At 43.0% G+C, this 12,512-nt stretch overlaps 1 long non-coding RNA gene across 1 annotated transcript in view; it reads left to right on the top strand.

Annotated features, from left to right (window-relative positions):
• LOC146796590 (uncharacterized) overlaps positions 1 to 12,512 on the top strand; it is a 289,472-nt gene that overhangs the window by 36,033 nt on the left and 240,927 nt on the right. Inside the window, exon 2 of the long non-coding RNA XR_014969939.1 lies at positions 10,633 to 10,684. This is a non-coding gene — a long non-coding RNA (uncharacterized LOC146796590). The remainder of the gene's footprint in view (positions 1 to 10,632; positions 10,685 to 12,512) is intronic.

Here is a 12,512-nt window from a genome sequence, read left to right as displayed (position 1 = left end):
TTCTGTAAGCAATGTTATGGAAACACTAGCAAGGAAGGCACAGGAGCGCTCACTGTGGTAGAAGGTCCAGCGCCGTACTCCCTTCCAGCTCTTGTAGAGAGCCTCTACACGGTCCCTCCATACTGGAATGCAGATAATTCACCCTTAGGTGCCCACGAGGGTGCGAACGCCGGCTGGCAAAACCTCATGGGTCTCAGGGGATCACAGTACCTTTGTCGTCAAGAAAAGCAGCCGTGCAGCAAGTTGCGCTACAGCACCCTTCAAAGCTGGTGGTGGAGCACTGCATCGTCCGGCACACTCAGATCCAGGAAGCAGGAGAGTCCTAAGGTTGTCAGGGCAAGGTGGGTTGTGAGGCACTCTGTAGCGTCCACTCAAAGTGCTGCAGCATTTGTTGTTGAAGCAGAGCGCTCAGGTGGTCATGGACTGCAGTGCTCTGCAAGCGCCCGATGCAAGCTGGACCTCACATGGAAAGCTCCTTCCCGAAGTAGGAGTTTTAAAAAGGGAGAAACACAAAGCACTCTATCTCTCGATCGGCAGCCAGGTGCAGCTCTGGCTTGGTTTATACCACGAACGTGGAAACACAAATCGCTCAATCAAGTTGTTGTCAATAGCCCACTGCCAGATACACAGATTGTGAAGTCCCACGACTGGGGCTAGCAGCCAAAGTCTTGATGCACCTGAGACTTTGGAACAAAGGGCAAGCCAACAAGCCCTTGGAGAACACAGTCACAAATGCAGAGGTAGGAGGCAGCAGGCCAGCACAGCAAGGCAGGTAGCAAAGTGGCAGTCCCTCCTGCAGCTCAACAAGCAGCAGCCCAAACACAGCAGAACAGTTAGAAAAGTGGCTGTCCCTTCAGGAAGTACAGCAGTCCTTCTGGCAATGTGCAGTTGTAGAGCCAGCGATGTCTGGTTGGAGGTTCAAAAGTGTCTGATTTTGTGGGTCCAGAGCCCCAGTACATTTACCCAAAAGTGCCTTTGATGTAGGGGGTGACTTCAAAGGAGTTCTCTGAAGTGCACATGGGTCCCTTTCAACCCAACCCTCTTTCCCAGGCTACCGGTGGGGGGGTTGTCAGTACCTTGTATGAGAACACTACTTATTCAAGTGGAGGGTTGGCCCCTTCCACGCCTCTCAGCCCAGTGAGAACCATCAGAATGCAGATGCAGCTGAGGGACCTGTGTTGTGGCTATCTAGAGGGAATGCACAAATGTAGCGGTCACCTAGACAAACCCAGAGGTGTACTGGAGACAAACTGTCAAGGACATAGAGCAGTAAATGCGGAGAAATGACCACTTCTAAAAGTGGCAATTCTAAAATAGGTTAAATCCAACCTCATCAGTAAATAGAATTTATCAATACCATTTCAAACAAATGAAACATCAAAAAGATACTCCTCTCTGACCAGTAATTACTACCTAAAAAAGGGATAAGGGAATTCTCAATGCTAACCTATGAGGGGGGTAGGCGTCACAGGACATGCAGACCACAACAGTACATGTCCAACTTTAACTTGCATAGCTCCCTGTCCTTAGGGCTACCTAAGGCCTACCTTAGGGGTGACTTGTATGTAATAAAAGGGAAGTTTAAGGCTTGGCAAGTAGTTTTAAATGCCAAGTCGAAGTGACCGTAAACTGCACACCCAGGCACTGGGTATACCACTTTACAAGAGACTTACAAGTAAATTAAATATGTCAATCGGGTATACAGCAGTTATTCTCATGTTTAGAGAATAAGTACATGCACTTTAGCACTGATTAGCAGTGTAAAGTGCTCAGCGTCCTAAGGGCAACAAAAAGATACAGCAAAATGTGGAGGCAAAAAGATTGAGGGAAGACCACTCGAAGGATGCCAGGCCAAACAGGAATGTAGACTGAGTCCAGATTAAATACAGAATGATTTTGTTTCCCAAATGCAGCGGAATGCGAATCAGTTGCAGGTCAGTAGTCCAACCAGCTTCAGTGCAGATTGTGTGAAATCATAGGCATTTCCGTATGGATATCCCCATAGCTTCAGTAATGTAGCAAAATATGGAATACAAAGTGCTTTATAGTCCAGCATACCAGCAGAATCCATTGATTCTGAATAATGATTTTTTTCCTTTTTCCCCAGAAACTAATTTCCAACGATGCTGCCAGAAGGGGAGGAGGATTGCCCGCTTTGTCCATTCTCGGAGGTAGAACAAAGTGGCCCTTATGTAGATGGTGAGGTGAAAGGCCACACTGTCTTTTTTGATAGGTACAGGAGCTACCCGCTCTACAATTTGCTCTGTGGAGGTTCCAAACCTATCCCTCGCGGGAAGAGACCTCCAAGCTGTAGGCATTTGTAATAAACTGATAGTTAACCAGGTTACAGCATGTGTTCCGGTTAAAATTGGATCAATGGAAAATAATCATCAGTTCGTATTGTCTGATTCAAGTCATGTCAGTTTGTTGGGCAGAGACTTGCTTTGCAAAATGAACTGTGTGAATTACTGCACAGTGGATGGAGTTGCAATTGAAACCCAAGTTGAAACCTCATTGCGTAAAATTAAATCACAGTTTTCAAGGGTTCAGTTGTTTCCAGTTCTTGCTAAAGAAGATTTGCCTCTGGATTTGAGACATACTGTCAAAGAGGAGGTATTGAATTTCTTAGGAAAATAGATAGTGTTGATAAAAAGTGCTAAGCCTCTCAAGTTTAATTGAAAACCAAGTGCAGTTTTTGTTAGAATTAAGCAAAACAGACCTCTAAAATAGACAGAAGACAGGATTGAAGCCTGTCATTAAAACAATTAATGAACTAGGTATTCTGCAGGAAGTGTTTGGTAGTCCTTACAATTTCCTATGATAAAGTGAGTGATAAATGGAAAATAGTGCAGAACCTTCAAAAAATAAATAAAATAGTGATTCCATGCTGTCAAATGGTACCCAATCCTGCAGTAATTTTGTTTCAGCTTCTAACTGATGCAGAACAGTATAGAGTCATCTAACTGATGCAGAACGGTATAGAGTCATCTACTTATCTCAAGCATTCTTATCTATTCTTCTGTTGAGTGTTGTCAATTACTATTCACGTTTCAATTCCAAAATAAAGGTCTCGTTTGGTGTTGAATTTCCTGGAGGCATACTAAAGGTCCTTCAATTTTTACTCTGATTCTAAAGAAAGATTTCGAAAATTTGCAGTTCCCTTGTTACTCAGCCCTGGTGCAATACACAGATTTTCTGTTGGTGGCATCGAAGACAAAAGAAGATTGTAAACTTGATAATATTGCACTTTGGAATCATCTAGCTTATGATGGCACAAAATATTCCCTAAAAAGATGCAGTACTGTAAAAAAGAATTGGCTCATCTTGGTCATCGCATTGAGAAAGGGGAAGGTAAGTCTCAAAAGAATGTGTTTCTGCAATTCTGAAGATGGGTCCCCCAACACCCAGAGGGAAGAGAGGATGTTCCTGGGAATTTTCGCCTACTGTCGTCGGTGGATTCCAAACGTTACTTGATTGCAAAGCCTTTTAATAAGGCTAACTCAGAGTGATATCAGAGACCCGGTACTTGATGATAAATGCTTGCAGGCTTTCCGAGTATTGAGGAAAAATTACGCAATGCACCCTCCCTTGGAATACCGGAGTACAAAGGAAGGTATATCTCTTCTGCCATGAGAAAGGCAGTGTGCTTTATCTGTTTTTACCCAAAAGCATGGGGGCTCTTGCAGCCAATTAGCTGTGTTGGATCCAGTAGCTGTAGCTCTTGCCGGTTGTCTGAAAGGGCTGCTGCTGTTTGCAAAGGAACAAAGTGAAGAAATTGTGATGGATCATATGCTAATTAGGTTTGTTCATTGAAATTCTGCTGACTTGTACCCGACTCAGCACATGACAAGCAGTGGTCATACCAGATATCACCAAGTTATTCTGGCAGCGGAAAACGTTTCTATTTAAAGGTGTAGTTTTCTATATCCTGCCAGGCTGCTTCCTGTTTCAGATAGATAAGGAAAGGAGTGATAATAATGATGAGGAACTAGAGCATGACTGCATTAATGTCACATAGTTATTTGCCAAGATTAGACCTCAGCGAAATTTGAATTTAATGATCTATACAGACAGCTTGTAAGGTGTTGGAGTGATCCATGACTTCAGACAATTGTGGTCAAAAGGAGTTTTATGACATCCTCTGGAACTCCCATCAGGAATGGATCCTATATTCTTTTTCTAAAACTTTATTTAATATTTTATTTTTGGTTTATTAAACATTAAGTGGTACAATTAGAGCGTTTACTCACATATATCGTAGTATGGATTTAAACAATATGAAACATTCCGGGTTACATCAATGTTAGAATACATAACAATTTTACGATTCTTGAGTCCACATATGTACAAACAGTGGTATCCAGATCTCGCTAATCGGTCTCTATTTCTCGATTTTATTACTGGCATCGTGCATTTATCCCCCTATAGGTGTTCCAACCGCCCCACAATCGCGTCCATTTTTTGGGGCAACCTCTGCGTACATATACTGCTTTTTCTGCCACCATAGCTACATCCATATCTCTCCACCATTCTGTGACCATGGGGGTGGAGAGGGCGCCCCAGTGTTTAGCGATGTTTGTTTCTCTTAGCTAGCATCATTCCTAGTGTCGCCCAAGTCTGTGCCGTAGAATTAAGGTCTGTCGCCTCCCAGATATTTAGAAGGCAGCGTTTGGGTTCAGGTGGGACTGGGCTCCCGCACACTCTCGCAATGATTGACATAACTGATTCGGATCATATATTCTTGATTTGCTGGAGGCCTAACAATATCCCAAAGAACAGATTAAAAGACGGTACTGGTGGATAAAGGGTTCGAACATCAATAACGGAAATAATTATAAATAGGCTGCCAAGTACAAAGTGAAATGGAATGATATGAAAAAGTCAAGGTGGTGCCACTCAGGGTAGAAAACACCCCACTACTTTGGGTTTAAAAGACACAGGTAACCGAAAGTGACCTGTGAAACTAGTTTACAAAAACTGGGTAAACCCTGCCACTCAACATTTGAAACTGAAATATGTGACACTGTTTAGTCAAGACTATTAAGCTAAAATTGCTCTCAACACAGGAAACACAAGGGATTTACCTTATCAAAGCAATCACTAAATTATTTCATAGGTATCAGAAATGACTAGAATTGTATTTACACGATTTGTAGGGAGGACTGAAACACTTGAATCTCTGATCTAGTCAAACATTAAAGTCTCTATATTCGTAAGATAGTGGTCCAGTCCGTGATGCAGAACACGAAAACAGCCAACACGTGTTTCGTCACATCCGTGACTTCCTCAAAGCTCTGAAAGAATGTATTTCTTGTAAAGATTTAACAGCTCGCCTGTAATACTACATGATGGATTTGGAATACTTCATTAGGAGTCGACTTAAATAGATTGAAATCGTGTCAAGGGCCACTCTTTCGTCTTGATCTCAATAGCGAATTAAGCAGTCCATAAAGCCTTATGACAGGGGTGGACTTACACCTTTGTAATTAGAAAATAGTGAAGACCTAGAGAGCCGTAATTCCAAATCGAACGTGGCTTCTAAAGGACTATGATAAGTCTGTGTCTCAAAGATTAATGTACGTAGTGGTACGGACGGAATGGGTTCACGACAACAGGCGGTCAGTCTATCTATAAGGGACCTATCATAGTCCTCTTAAGCTGTGTAAAATTGTAATTACGGCTTCCTACCTGTTTGCTTACCATTAATCTTTGAGATGACGATGTTGGTTTGATGAGATAGAAACGTGGGTTTGGACCGTGAGTATTCGATATATTAGGAGCTACAATTCCTTCTACAGGTGTTGTGATGAATGCTGTGAAAATTTGAAGGTTGTCTAGGCTTCTGGGGTCCTAACTCCGATAAATTGTGAACTAACAGCGATGCAAGCAATGATTATGCAAATGAAGGAAGACCGTGTTAGCAGTGCTTTGAAGGTTAGGGAATGTTGCACCTTCATACCAGATATGATAAGGCTATTAATACATGTGTGTCAAACATAATTAACATTTTTTGTGCAGTCCAAGCTTTAGAAGAATATGGCTTGTTGGAAACAGTAGGTTTCTGAGTTCGTGAAATAGGAGAGGGGCTTAGCAGGGTTCGTAAATGGTTTGATAGTTTGAGTGGTGGTAGGTTGTTTCTGAGCCCTGTAAGTATTGTATTTTGTGCAATTGCCCGTTTTTTCCTGTTTAAACTTTCTGATTTGCTGTTTCTAAAATGTTGGTGAAAGGCGTATTGTCTAAGAGGACAAGCGTTTGACATGCAGGATGCCAGAGATTGTGTTTACAATCGGCTGATATTGATTGACGAATCAACCCGAAAGAAGCAGAAAGTGATGCAGACTCGGTTATAATTGTTAAACTAATTATATCAATTGTGGGTATTAGTGATTCTAAAATAATCAGAGGGGGGAAGCCATTAAGGATTTGTGCGCGTTTATATTTCTGAGCATCAATAACAACGATCAGAATAGTTTTACTCTTGATTATACATGTACACACCGATATTATGCTACTGCCTTTGAAACAAATTCCCTATGACCTGTAGAAGTGTGTTTTTCTGACCTTTGTTAACCCCTTCGATGCGTGTGACAGAGCGGTTCCGTCATGCGCGTCGGTTGCGCTGTGCGCATGACGGAACCGCTCCGTCACGGCCCCGCCCGCGCACGGAACCTTCAGCACGGCGCGGTAATCCGCACCGCGCTGAAGGGGTTAACTAGGCCTCAGTTTAGGTCTGGTAGCGGTGTTTTTCAACATGGATGTTTTTCTCTCTGCAAATTTCACTGTTTTTCATTCCTGTAGCACACAGTCAAGCAGAGTATGTTTGTTTATTCCCAAAGATGTTGTTCCTGCTGTTCTCAATTAAACTTTCCAGCATGATCATAATAATGAAACATTTCAAGGATCTCCTGCTAGCCTCTCTGTGCCCTATTCATTAATTTTTTTAAAGATGGTTTCTATTGGGTTATACAAAGAATCAGTATAGAGCAGCACAAAATGTTTTATAGTATGACATGGATTTTTTCCCCCGCAAATCTCTCATCCCATAAGATGGATTTGGCAGGTTATATATATTTGACTTGCTGTGACTGTACAGTTCTAACAGGAATTTAAATGACTTCAATGTTCAACAAATCTATGGTGGCTGGCTATTTTAGCAGGGAGGGGGGCAAGGGGCACATATGCACACATACACACTCACTCACACCCATGCATTCACACACACAACACTCACATACACATACACATATATATTCATACACACGCATTCATGCACCAAACATCAAAAAACAAAACTAACCTTCACTGCAGCTCTCCTGGAGGGAAGTCTCGGGGTTCCCCGAAGGAGGTTTGGGACTGCCGCCTTCCCTCATTGGCTGACCTTAAGTCCCTCACATGTCACAGAGTGGGATGGGGTCAGACTGCTGGCCCACCCTACTGTGTGACCAGGTGTCACTGATTGATACTCGGCCTTGGGCATTTCAGGGCTTAAAACTGAAGTGCCCAGGTCCAAGGCTATCAGTGACGCACCCCCTCCTCATAAGGGCAAGGGCCTCAAGGCACTTTTTCCAAACTGAGGAGGTGACACCCACAGTACTATGAAATACTTAGCTTGGCAAACTTCAGCTCAGGCAGCCACGCACCTGTACATTTAGTGCATGTCCTGCTCCTGACTGTCTGACCTGAACAAGAGGAATGTCTGTCAGGCTGACATTTACTCAGCGTGACGCACTCTTCTTGTCGTGGAAGAAGGTAGGAGACGTGGCCTGTTCAGTTGGGCCCTGGCTGCAACAAATCCATCAGAAGTCCCCACAATGAGCAACAAAGTTGTGTTCCTTTTGTATTTTGATCACTAATGGATGCGTTCTCCTGGTGTGGGATTCCTATTCCAATCTAGAAGATACTGACTATCTCTGGCTGGGGGATTTTGCTACGATAGGGTTGGGCACATTGGGATGGGATTGACCCTAGCTTTACTTCTGAGGGCATATAGGACGTAGTTTGTGGGCAAGTTGCGGGTTACATACATGTATTGTAGGATCACGGTTGAATGAGTATGGTTGGGTCTGGGGATGTGGGGAGTTATGTAAATATAAGGAGGAATGTGGCTATTGAGCAACTGGAAGTTTAGATCCTATCTCACTCCAGTGCTATTAACTCTACATGCTCTATTAATTTATAATAGGTTTCTGTTGTTCATGTAGTTAGGTTGTCCTGCCGTCTCTAGATGACATTAGCATAGGGAGAGCAGAATTAATGTTCATGTAGTGGGATGGTGCTATGGGGATATGGCATTCAAGAAAAAGTCTGATTTGCTAAAAAGATGATACTTTTGATGACACCATGATGAATCTGCTCTTTCTATTCTGTTCGATTAGATTTTCTAAATAAACCCTTGATTCTGGGGGTAAGCCAGAAGACTTTCTGGTTCTACTAGGGATGTGCTCCAGTTCTCTGTTGATTTTGCTGCTCCTTTTGAGTTTTGTAATGCATCTTTCAAATATATTCCATTGATGTAAAACTCAATTGTTAAGTGGACCCCTACTTAATTAATTGTTTTTTTGATGTGTGTGGGAGTTGCCTTACCCTGTGGACATATTGCTTCATGATATTGTGGTTTAACACAATCTTCAATTTATCAACTTGTGGGGATTCTATTCAGATAAAGATTGGGAAGTAAAATGTGTGTGGTTCCCCATGCCCACAGATGTGTCCCAGATTTCATGTAAACAGTTGACAGAAGGGTGAAATTGAATCTGTGGATAGGTATACCAAGAAAGATGTTATCCCTTTAGTGACCAACACTGTTATTTAATTTAACAATGTTAGTGTTAAGTTCCCTTGTTAAAATATATTTGTATGTAGTGGGAGTAGTTTGTTATTTTAATTTGTATTGTTGATGTTTAGAAAGATAATTAACATAGTAGTTGGTTGTATATTTGTAGTAAATAACATTATTCACATATTTTCATAGAGTAAAGACCTGTAACATTTTTAAATTTTTTGTTGTGTTTTCAAAGTTTGATGTATATTAACATTTAAAATATAAATATATATATATATATTATCTACTGGCGGTCGCCAGTATATAGTTATAGTCAGGACCGTGTTTCCATAGGAAATCCGCAATATTCTATTTGGAATAACTTTGGCGCCGGTTGACGAATCCTCGCGAAATTTTCAAAATGGGTGGGGCGCTCCGCTCCTACCCTGAAAGTCTCGGGGGGGGGGGGGGGATTCGTCAAGCGGGGGCTGAGAAAAAAGGGGGGTCCCAAAACGCGTTTTCCTCATGCAATTTTCCATAGGGACCTTTAGTCCAAGGTACAGCCCGAACGGCTGAACAGAATTACTTGAAATTTGGCAGAGAGGTAGTCCTCAGCTCAGGGATGTGCTTTTTGCATATATGGAGTCAATCTGTTCAGTAGTTCCTGAGAAAATTGCAGTTAAAAGCACATACATATCTATAGCCGCGCACCGTGCGAGCACCCTAACGTGCGCGAGCGTAATTCTGATTGGTGGTTACATGTTAGTCAACGTTCGAATCGGTCGAAATCAGGAAGTGTCGGCCGCCATTTTGTTTGTTTTCATTGCGAGAGTGAAAAAGGAAGGTGGCGAACTTGAAAAGGGGGCAGGGTAGAGCGTTCCTGACCCCCTAGCCTTTGTCAGGGGGTCCCTGAAGGACCCCAAAGGCAGAACTTTTTAAAAAAAAAATTTGGGGAAAAAATCGCGGGGGTGCGCGCAGGGTGAAACCCCCCCCCCCCCCAAAACAATAATATAAATTTTAAATTTTTTTTAATACGTAGTTTATTGTAAAATAAATATATATAAAAATACATACATAACTTAGCATTTAAAAAAACGTACAAATACACTGAAAAAAACCATAGGTTTCACACACGTTATAGTTAGGTGGATATTTCACTCGTAAAAAACCAATGAAATTCCCCCGTTATAGTTAGTTCAGATAACTATAACTCGTGCGACCGCCACTCTATCACAAGTATGATGTCATCAATGATGTCATGAGTGATGCCACTGACCATGTCATGAGTGATGTAATATGTGACATCATCAGCAGTGGATTACGGGCGCGCGAGTTATAGTTATCTGAACTAACTATAACTGGGGAATTTCATTGGTTTTTTACGAGTGAAATATCCACCTAACTATAACATGTGTGAAATCTATGGTTTTTTAAGTGAATATATATATAGGGGTGTGTGTGTGTGTGTGTGTGTATATATGTATATATTGATAAAACAATTTTTAATACATTTTTATAATTAAACAATGTGAATCATATTCAAACAGTATTGTATGTTGTACATTTTCTGGTTTAAAAATGTATTCAGTTGCTTCATATACATATTTTAAACATACTTTTTACATAACTTTTTGAGCATATACTAAAGAGTTGTATATTTTGTATCCTATTTCATTTACAGTTTACAATTTTGTTTGCATTTTTATATCAAATTTTACATGTTTAATTTTTTACATTTAAAAAAAAAAAAACATTTTAAGCTTATTTCTTTATTCATTTCTACTGGGAGATAGTCATATTTTTTTGTTTCATTTAGCAGCCATTTTTTACAGCTACCTTCTATTTTGAAGTCTATTTGTTTCTTTTTTTAGTCTATTGTCTGGGATCCAGGTCACGGGAAGGTGCTGCTGTTCATTGGAACAGGTAATTCCTTTTTAAAGATTTTTGTTTAGGGTTTTGAGGGTAGGGGATGTGAGGGGAATTCTAAAGGTTAATTATATATAATGTGGTTTTATGGGTTTTAAGTGTATTTATTTGTAGTAATCTGAGCGTTTCTCACAAGTGTGTTGTTTTTTAGGTTTTCGTAAAGTGTTTAACCCCTTCGGTGCTCATGACGGAACCATTCCGTCATGAGGACAGGGGCACGAAATCCCTCTGCTGTAGACAGTAGAGGGATTTCAATTTTGTTTTGGGGGGGGGGGGGCTCGGGAGGTGGGGGAAGAGCTTCCCCAACCTCCCGAGGCCCTTCCCTGGTTTTCATTGTAATGACGATCGCGCGCATGGCACGCTGTCCTCATTACATTGAAAACAAAACTTAAACTTAGTTTCAGCGTTAAGTGCTCGTGGGGCTATCCCCCGAGCACCAAAACACTTGGGAGAGGTATCGTTGGAAAGGGGAGAATCTCCCCTTTCCAATGGTACCCTTCCCTAGTGGCTCCCTGCTTGTGGATCACCCCAGGAGGGCGATCCCCAAGCAGGGATCCACCCACTGGCACCAGGGAGGGGGAAGCGGCATCTTGGGCTAGGGCCTTTGCTCCCCCCATTGTGTTTTGGGCACAACAGTCTTTCTGCGCCCACAGGGGGGGGCAGAAAGCCCACTAAAGATCTGGGATTTTTTTTCAATTGACGTTGGGTTGGGGGCTGCCCAAAAAGGGCATGCCAATGCCCCCCCCAGAGAAATGTCGCTCTTTCTGGCCCCCAGGGGGCAGATGGGGGCACTAGCCCCCAATCTGCACCCCGGGGGGTGGGGGGGGGGCAGAAAGCCCACTAGAAACCACAGATTTTTTTATTGATGTTGGGGTGAGGGCTGCCCAAAATGGGCATGACAATGCCCCCACCCCCAGTGAAATTCCAGTCTTTTCCTCCCACGGGTGTGCCGAAAGCCCTTTAGAAACCAGGGATTCTTTTTATTGATGTGGGGGCTGCCCAATGACCCCCCCCCCCCCCCCCCCCCCAAAAAAAAATGCAAAAGTCATTCTGCTCCTTCCAGGGGCAGATGGGGGCAATAGCCCCTGATCTATCCCCAGGGGCGGGGCAGAAAGCCCACTAGGCCTCAGAATTTTTTTTTTTTAAATTCAGGGGTGAGGTCAGCCCAGAATGGGCATGCCAATGCCCACATCTCCCCCCCCCCCCTAAAAATGCCAGTCTTTCTGCCCCCCCCGGGGGGCATATGGGGCCAGTGGCCCCTGCTCTGCCCCCACTAGGCGCCAGCGGTTATGCTGGCTGTTTTTATGCGTAGGGGCTGCCCAGAAAATGAATTGTTTCAGCGGGGCATTCTGGGTAGGAAAACGTTGGGGGACCCACGCAAGCCATACCTCGCGTGTCTAGTTTTCAGAAATGTGTGGGTTTGGTAGGCTTCCCAAGAAGGCCACCGAGCCCGGGTCCAAAAACCCAGGTGATTCCCCTTGCAAAACCAGGTTGTTTTGTGATAGTTCATTTTGATGTCTCCTCAATATGTTTTGGGCCCTTGCCTGTCACGGGTACTTGACCCACCCACACGAGTGAGGTACCATTTTTGTCAGGAGACCTGGGGGAATGCTCTGTAGAAGAACATTTTGTGGATCCATGCTGATTCCAGAACTTTCCCACACAGAAATTTGAGAAAAAAGTGATGATTTTTTCAGCTACATTTGAGGTTTGCAGGGCATTCTGGGTAGGAAAATGTTTGGGGATCCACGCAAGCCATTCCTCACTGGACTCCCCTGGGTGTCTAGTTTTCAGAAATGTGTGGGTTTGGTAGGTTTCCCTATAT

This window comes from Triturus cristatus, chromosome 10 (genome assembly GCF_964204655.1).
Source record: "Triturus cristatus chromosome 10, aTriCri1.1, whole genome shotgun sequence".
Classification (NCBI taxonomy): Eukaryota; Metazoa; Chordata; class Amphibia; order Caudata; family Salamandridae; genus Triturus; species Triturus cristatus.
This window is presented reverse-complemented; position numbering and strand designations above follow the sequence as displayed.